Below are 9635 nucleotides of genomic sequence, written 5' to 3'. Positions count from 1 at the left end.
GGTTTGTGAAAGGTTTGCGTGGCGAATGCGGAAAAATTAAAATGAAATTAAATTAAAACGCAGATGTAAAAAGGTAATTAAATTCAATTAAAACGAAATTAAATGCAACAACACATTTCACCATGCATGAAAATGAAATTAAAACAGTAAAAACGAAACTGCTACAGTAAATACGAAAATTCACGCTGGAACTAGACAACTTTGACCTTTGCTCAATGTTTTACCCATACCTTTTTCTACAGAGCTCTAAATGAGATGAGGTTTTTTTTCCTGGAAAGTAGACTCAATTATCTTTCATGTGATATATAAAACGTAGCATTTGGACCTCTGGTATGGTTGCAGTTATTTTTTTTTAAATCGAGTCCAGAGAGTGAAAATGCTAAACCAAATACTAGACTAAACAAATATCTAAACACAGTTAAAATTAAATTAAATGCAAAACTAATTTAAATAAGGGAAAAACAAATAAACTACAATTCAAACTAATTTAAAGCTAAAGAAAATAAACAACATATTTTTTTCTACCAATTTAAATGACACATGCACCTATTAAAGTAAATTAAATTGAAAATGGCCTAAAAATAACCTCTGCCGTGACCTCATTCTTTTCTCCCAGTTGTCTCTGTATCAGTCGTGACACCAATGCTTTTCCAAGTAAGTTAACACAACTTATGCAGCTGGACCGTGAGGCTCCTATTCATCTCCAAATGGAATGAAACAGCCGCCTCCTCCATTCAGCTAGCTGCGTGCTCTCCAAGCCAAATGAAAATGAGCTGCTTTTCCAATTAAATTCACCAAGTCCACCCATCATAAAAGCACCGCCTCCCTTTAAGATGTGGCAGTAGCAGCTTAAAATTGGAAGGCACCGTAAACAACTTTTCCCAAAGAAAGTAAATGTAGGGAATTGATAAAAGATGCGTGAATCAATTGATAAAATGAATTCAGCATAAACACATTAAAGATGGAATAAAGAAACAATTTTTAATTCCTATGCATTGTTGATTAAACTAAATAAAAACATTCCTCCTTTGACCGTGCATCATAAGCAGTTTAAAATTCAATATAAAATGTGTAGCACAAGAAAATAAAAGGAGAATGAAAATGTTCTTCATTCAACCATTATCCAAAATCGTGAACATGTTCAAAAGCTCTCTGCCAAAAATAACGTTGCAGCAGCTCAAGTAAAAATTAAATCCTAATGTCTGGCGGCAGTAGCCCTTTTTAATGTTTCAGCCGAGAGAGTGTGCTATATTTTTTTTTCCTTCGAAACGTTGCAGCCCCCATCACCTTATAAAAATGCTGCAGCTCCGTGAGAGAGGGGGGTCCTCACAAATACTTTCCTGCCTCTTTTTTTGGTGTGACAGCTGCTTCAATATTCCTAGGACCAAGTGTCCTAAAATTGAGGTGGGGTCCACCTCCTTTGCAAAACCCTAGGTGCCATGTGTCATCTATTCTAACATTTTGGGTCTAAACTATTTTACCAAAAATTGGCCCATTGTTTACAAATTTAATTAAAACTATCTAGACTACTAAGTTTCAGAGTAATTAAATTTGAAATGTCCATGTGAAGAATCTTGACTTATTTGATATCACTCCAAATGTCCTAAATTGAATTTCCAAAATTTTCCCTGAAAATAATAATGCAAATAATTAGCTCAAAATATTCAAATTAATTAAAATTAGAATTTCTGGTCAAATTAAGCACTATTAGCGAAAACGGGAAAATACCGGCCAATTAAGCACAATTCCCTGATTAATTCTAGCACAATAAACTAAGTGAAATCAATAAAATATCGACTCATCAGTGGGTCTACCGCCCGACGGTTTCCCTCAACTCTGCCCAGCGCTAACGCTAGTGCCTACTCCTCGCCTTGGACCGCCCAGCGGTGTAAGTTGCCGCCGGGCGGTGCGTCGACTCTTCAAATCTTAAATTTTCTTCTCTTTTCTTGAGTCTAGGACCTTTATCTTCAACTCAATTCTTCACTTTCTCCAAAATACTGCAAAACAATGCAAAACAAGCATAATATCGCTAAAAACAGCTCTTGACTCTCTACAGACTCATTTATTGAGTTTTGCTTGATTCTAAGCTCATTCCAAGTAGTAAAGGGCGTAATGTGGTCTAAAATGACATATGAAAATAACTGTTTTTCAACCTTCATCAACACCCCAAACTTGGAACTTTGCTTGTCCTCAAGCAAAACAAAACAATACCACATAAAACAAAGCTTGGCTTTCTACTATTTCATCCAATGTTTCAACATTCCCAAAGTTCATGACGAAACCACTCAATTCAACATCTTCAGTGAAATCTAACAAAAGATGCATGCATGCTTCCAATCCAGAGATTGCACAACAGATGTTACACATTATGAATGACCAATCCACTAAGCAAAAATGCACTCATGAGAAGTAATAGTTCATACCAAGCAAGTGTTTCACTCAATCACTCAAGTGTTTAAGGTGACACTNCAACTCTCTATTATTCACAAGTCACATGAAACAAAATTGCCATTCATCTCAAACAATCAAAATCCTTACATGCAAATGCCATCAAAAGGACTTTTCAAGGTTTGTAATGAGGTTGGGCTAACAAGAAGAATTGGTTTTTCTGGAATGCAAAATCCTTGAGTCAAGAGAGTTAACAAAATATTCAACATTTAAGCACAACTCTCTTCCTCACCAATCTCCCTCATTGCCAACTTTTTCCCCTTTTCTTTTTCATTGAGCTCATCTTCATGCTTTTCTTCTTTTCTTTTCTTTTTCTCATGGATTTTTCTTTTCACAACATTTGAGCTCAATGCTTTTCATTTGCCTTTCAATTTCCCCCATATAACCCCAAACTTGAACCTTTTCATCACATACAATTAAGCTTATCCCAATTCAAGGTAAAGAATTTCAAGACAAGGGTTCAATCCTGTTTAAGGCTAAGGTTCTAAAAAGGTATAATATTTTCAAGAACTTTGGGTGAAAATTTGGCTTAAGAAGGGTTTTCAAAAATGGCCTTGATCATATGACATTCACATGGAATTCAATCAATCATTAAGATTAAGGCAATATCATTCATGTTTTCCTGCGAACAATGCATACAATAATAAAAACTCTGGAGCTTAATACCGCACACAACATGCTTTCTCACATAAGATTCATTCATACACCATGCTTAGCATCATAACCACAATCATAATACATTACACATCTGTTTAACTGAATATTAACACACAACACAGCTCAATTATCATCCACATCAAATAATCATCAAATAGTTCCATCATGCATATCAGTCAGTCAAACATTTTCAGAAAAAGTGTTCAAGCGAAGAATACACACTGAAATTAAAAATTCAACCTATTCTAAGAATTTAAATGCAAAGATAAGAGAGAGAAAACTAGGTTGCCTCCTAGTAGTGCTTGTTTAACGTCACGAGCCTGACCCAAACCTGTTTGGCACTTGTCAGTAAGTGCAATTCCTTCCAACACCCATCAGTAGGTGTGCCTTCCTGGAATCCTTCAGTGGATTCGGAAAGTTTTAGCATCCCTCAGTAGATGCTACCCAAAAATTGTTCCACACACACAGACAAACAGACACAAAGAGACATAAACACACATAGATACACACAGACACAAATAGACACACACAAAGACACACACACAAACACACACATAGACACCCACACGTAGACACATACACATAAACACAGACACACACACACAGACCCATAGACACATACAGACACACATACACACACACCCCTCCCACACACACACACAAACACAAAGAGAAATAAACACAAAGACACACATAGGCACACACAGATACACACACACGGACACACACAAACATACACCTTGACACACACAAGGACACACACACACATACACATAGACACACATAGACTTAAACACACACACACACAAAAACAAACACATACACACACACAAACAAACACACACACACACACAGACACACACACGTGTTTTATGATTTTATCATTAGATTCCCTTGATTTTGTAGGTTTTTGGAATGAATTGAAAGAAAGGTTGAAGTACCAAGGGTTGCAGTGCAAAAAAGTCAAATATAATGTAGAAAAGTCAACCAGTCAACCAGAAAAGTCAACCAGTCAACCAAAAAAGTCAACTAGAAAAGTCAACCAGTTGACCAGAATGTTGACCAGAGTGCTGAGCGGCAGTTTTGGGCGCTGAGCGGTTTTTGGGCAAACTGTTGAGCGCCGTTTTTAAGCGCTGAACGGTTGGGACGCGAGCTTGGATATGTTTTCTGTTATTCTTATGATCTGTTTGGGCTTGGACTTGTTTTCTGTTATTTTTATGCCCTATTTAAAGGCCTAGACACTCTAGAGAATGTATCTTTTGATGGCTTAGACACAGAAACACACTTCTCACCCCTTTGGGGTAGATTTGAAGATGGTGACAACTCTCCTCTTCTCTTTTTAGGGTTTCTATCTCTTCCATTCCATTGTTCACCTAGTTTCTCCATGACGATGAAGAACTAATCTATTTATTGTTGGGGAAAGATGTAACCTCTAAACTCTCTTATATCAAAATTCTTATTTTTTTTATATGCTTGCATAAGCTTATATTCTCAATTGTTGGGTTCCTTACCTTTGCTTAATGCTTTTATCGTTTAACTCATTCGGTAAATGTTGTTTGTCTTTATTGATACGGAGACGTACAATAATGTCATGAATTGGGGGAATTCCTTGATTATGCTAATACTGCCTACAGATAGGGGTAGGACGATCAATTGTATTTTGCTTCCGTTTATCATGCATTATTAGTTACTAGGGGAGGCTAGAGATAACATGTTAGTAATTAGTAATAGGCTCTTTTCGCCAAGAGATTGGGTTTAGGGTAGACTAAGAAAGTTTGCATGACAATATCATAAATAAGTGAATTAAATAGGAAGAGTAGATATAAGAGGGTGATTGGGTGAAATATGAACCCTAGCAACAAATTCATCTCATATTATCAACATCATCCGTCCACTTTTGTGTTTAGCCTCAATTGATCAAATTGCATTCATGTTTATTTTTCCGTACTTAATATTCAAAAATCCCAAAATATTGTTCTTATAGTCTTGATTGGTTAAGCAAAAGCACAACAGTTTAGTGCCACTAGTCTCTTGGGAAAACGATACTTGGACTTACCATTTTATTATTTCTTGATACGATTTGGTACAATTGCCAGAGTGTTAACAACACACACACACACATCCACACACACTCACACATCCACACCCACACACACACACACCAACACCCACACCCACACATCCACACACGCCTACCCACACACACATATATACAAACACACAAACACACAGAGATACACACAGATAAAACAACACAAACACAGACACACACACATACACGCACACACACACACACACAAATACACACACCCCCACACCCCCCCCACACACACCAAGAGAGAGACACACACAAAAACACAAACAAATAGACACACACACACACACACACAAAGACACACACACACACACACACATAAACACAGACACACACACACACAGACGCGCAGACACACACACACACAGACACATAGACACACATAAAGACATACACACAGACACAACACACACACACACACACACAAACTCATACACAAACACACAGACACACACAGACACACCCACCCACACATCCACACACACACCCACACCCACCCACACCCACACCCCACACACACCCACACACAGATAAATAGACACTCAGACACACAGACAAACAGACACTCAGACACACACACACAGACACACATACACAGACAGACACACACAGACACCCCCACCCACACTTACCCAATCCCACACCCCCACACACACCCACCCACAGAAACACACACTGACATGCAGACACACACACACACACAAACACAAACACAAGGAGACACACACACACACACCCACAAACAGACAGACAAACACACACACACACACACAGATACACGCACACACAAAAACACACATAGACACACACACACACACACCCACACCCACACCCACTCACACATCCACACCCACACACCCACACACACTCACACACAGACAAACAGACACTCAGACACACATACACATATGCACACAGACACGCAAAAACACACACACACACACAGACACACATACACAGACAAACACATACAGAAACCCACACGCACACACACCCAATCCCACAAGTCCTCCTAGGGCACCGTCCCTTCCTTTATCTTTTCTTTTTTTTCTTTTTCTTTTTCCTTTTTTTTTTCTTTTTTCTTTTTTTTCTTTTTTTCTTTTTTTCTTCTTTTTTTCTTTTTTTCTTTTTTTCTTCTTTTTTTCTTTTCTTCTCTTTTTTTTTTCTTCTCTTTTTTTTAACAAAATAAAAATAAAATATTCTAAACCTAAATCACTATTTGGGCCTCACATCTTGTACCAAAATTTGGCCCAATGTGCACAAGCTTGTCTAAAAAGTTTAAACAATTAAAATTACAATACAACTAAAATTTAAAATGTCTAAATTTGAGAGTCTTGAATTTATTTGGTGTCCTCCAAATGTTCCAAATTGTGTTCCAAAATTTTCCCTGAAAATGATAATGCAAATAATTAGCTCAGAAAATTCAAATTAATTAAAATTAGAATTTCGAGTCAAATTAAGCATAATTAGGAAAAACGTGAAAATACCGGACAATTAAGCACAATTCCCTGATTAATTCTAGCACAATAAACTAAGTGAAATAAATAAAATATCGACTCATCAAAATAGACCACATTTAGTCTTTTGCACTCCTAGGCAAAATCAAGACGCAAATCAGGGGACAGTTCAACGGACATCGGGGAATTGACACAGACTCAACACACAAAAAACAAAGACTGACAAGGAAAGAAACAAACAAAATTATAATCCTCAAGAAATCCGGACAAGGAAAAGGAAGTAGAAAGTATCCAACACAGAATCAGAGAAAGCAGATACTCAGAGAAATCATCCAAGCAATTCAAAGCATGGCAAAATGATCAATCAGTTCAAGAGGTGAAACAAAAATAATAGAACCTCACAGATTCACACTAACAGTGTTTCTCTCAAGTGTCTAAGGTAAACAATGTCAACTCAATGCACTCAAGAAAGCAAGCAATAAACAGACTTGGCAAGGCTCTAAAATCAACAGTCAAAACATATGCATGTTCAAATCAAAAGGTCTTTTATGGATGCAATGGGGCCAAGGGCAAGGGAGGATATGATATGGGTGAGAAGTTACAAACCAAAGGGAAATAGAGGAGCAATGGGCAATAAGTGAAAACACAGTCAAATCACACCCAAAACCCTTTAATCCAATCCTCTTCTTGACTCCATTATTCACAATTTTTTTTTTAATTTTTTTCATTTTTCTGTATTTTTTTTTCTTTTCTCATCTTGTCTCTTTTCTTTTCTCTTTTTTCAGAACACAACTCCAAGAGACAAGACACACATATATTTATAAAACAAATAAGAAGAGGAACCAACTAGCCAACTCTTCAGAATCTCCCAAGAGACCACACTTATTCCAAAACAATTCCAAAGCTCCAAAATTCCCTAAGGTTAAGGTAATCATGGTTTTTCACTTAAGGGTAATTAATGAGCTTGAAAACAAAGAACATGGGAAAGTATAGGCTCAAAAGGGGTTATCAATGGATCAAAACAGGGTAGGCTCATTTGGCTAGAAAGGCTCAAGAACAAAAATTGCCTTTATCACTTTCAAACATGCATATCAATCAAAAATCATCAAAAAGAGTCAAGCCAAGACATATGTGCAAGCAATCAAGAGACATATCACACAAGAAAGAACATAAAGTAGCTCAAATCTCACACAGGGTATTTCTGTTACAATCAATCACCCTCTAAAACATCATAATCATCTTCCAAGCAGAGAAAAGCAAGGATTTCAAACCAATCAGAGTATCAATGAAGTGAAGGAAAAACTGACAACCTAAACAAAGTCCAAAAATCAAGAGAAACATAACTAACAAAGAAAAATCAAAATCTCCTCCAATAGACCACACTTAAACTACACAGTGTCCTCAATGTGTTACAAGCATAAGATCACAATCATAACAATCAACAGATCAAGGACAAGGGCGATAAAAGTGGGAAAAGAGGAGGAAGAAAGAGGAAAACTCCGCTGATCATGGTGGAAGTTGCCAATTTTGGACTTTTGGGGAGATATTCTCCACCACTGGAGTCAACAAGGAAGTCTTGAGGAGGAAATGCTTCAGTCTCCAAATTTGATCAAGCAGGGAGATGTCCTCCACAGTTGGATCTAAGAAGTAGTGATTGTTGATGAGTGGGTTCAGCTGGTGCCTATTAATCTTCAAATTGTCGGCACCTTTGTCTTCCACCATGGGTGTGTTTTGGTCAAATTCATATGTACCTCCTGCAACATGGTTAGTGCAATATGGTTCCACAGAAATAACATGCAGGGGTATAACACCCAATCCCAGTGTAACATGCTGAACCTCAGATAAACCCTCAGAACATGAATCAATTTCAACTTAGAAACAATATCAACAACAGTCTCAGATTCATGTTTAGTGCATGGAGAACAAACATTCAGATGTGATGGCAAAATGTGGTTCTCATCATGCAGAGAGGGGGAATGAAAATCATGCTCATCAACAATACAATCATCAATAACATACCTCTCAATAACATAATCATCAACAACAGAATCAATCATAGGTATGTTTACCTCCACTTCCTTGAGATTGGTAGAGTGGGGAAAGGTGAAGTTGGTCTACCTATCTCAAAAGTGTTGCTCATATCTGCCTGGTCCTCAAAATTTTCACCAGTCTCCTCAGGTGCAAGAGTGGGGACATAGGAGGGTGGGAAAGTATATGGCGCAGTATTAAGCTCATGACTCTGTTCCCCATCTCCTATGTGGATGGCACCAACATCATCAAGAATCTGAACAATCTGAAATGGTGATCCCTCTTAAACTTGAGACTGTTCCTCAATGCACTGAGTGGCCATCTGCCCCAGCTGATCAGTCAAACTCTGCATGGAAGCTAATTCCTGCTGAAACTGCTGATACTAAGCTCTGGTTTCCTGCTGAAACTGCTTATTCTGAGCAGTCATCTGTCTCAACAACTCCTTCAATGTAGGCTCAGAAGTAGTGTGAGGATGAGTAGTTGCTTGTGCAGGCTCATAAGACTGTAGCTGTTGTAGCTCCTCGGCTGGTGGAGAAGGCATACAAGTACTCTGGAATGGTGGTTCTTGATATTGGGGTTGTTGTGGGGGTACCAAACCATCCCAAGTTAGGGTCATTCCATCTAGGATCATTGCTGTAACCATACTGAGCAGGGAAGAATTCATCCAAGAACGTATGCTTAAGATCTTCCCAAGAAGTGATGGATCCTAGAGGAAGGCCATAAAGCCAATCCCTTGCTGCTCCTTGTAACGAATTTGGAAATGCCCTTAAAAACATGTGATCATCAGGGACATGAGGAGGTTTCATTGAGAAGCAAATGGTGTGGAACTCCTCTAAATGTTTATGTGGGCATATGTTGACAAATTGGCAAGTATACCAAATTGTACAAGTAATATAAATGGTAAGACCAAGTATCGTTTTTCCCAAGAGACTCGTATGGCTTCCTCGTTC

Source organism: Vigna radiata, unplaced genomic scaffold (genome assembly GCF_000741045.1).
Source record: "Vigna radiata var. radiata cultivar VC1973A unplaced genomic scaffold, Vradiata_ver6 scaffold_288, whole genome shotgun sequence".
NCBI classification, from domain to species: domain Eukaryota; kingdom Viridiplantae; phylum Streptophyta; class Magnoliopsida; order Fabales; family Fabaceae; genus Vigna; species Vigna radiata.
The sequence above is the reverse complement of the archived record's forward strand: the minus strand, read 5'-3'. Positions refer to the sequence as shown.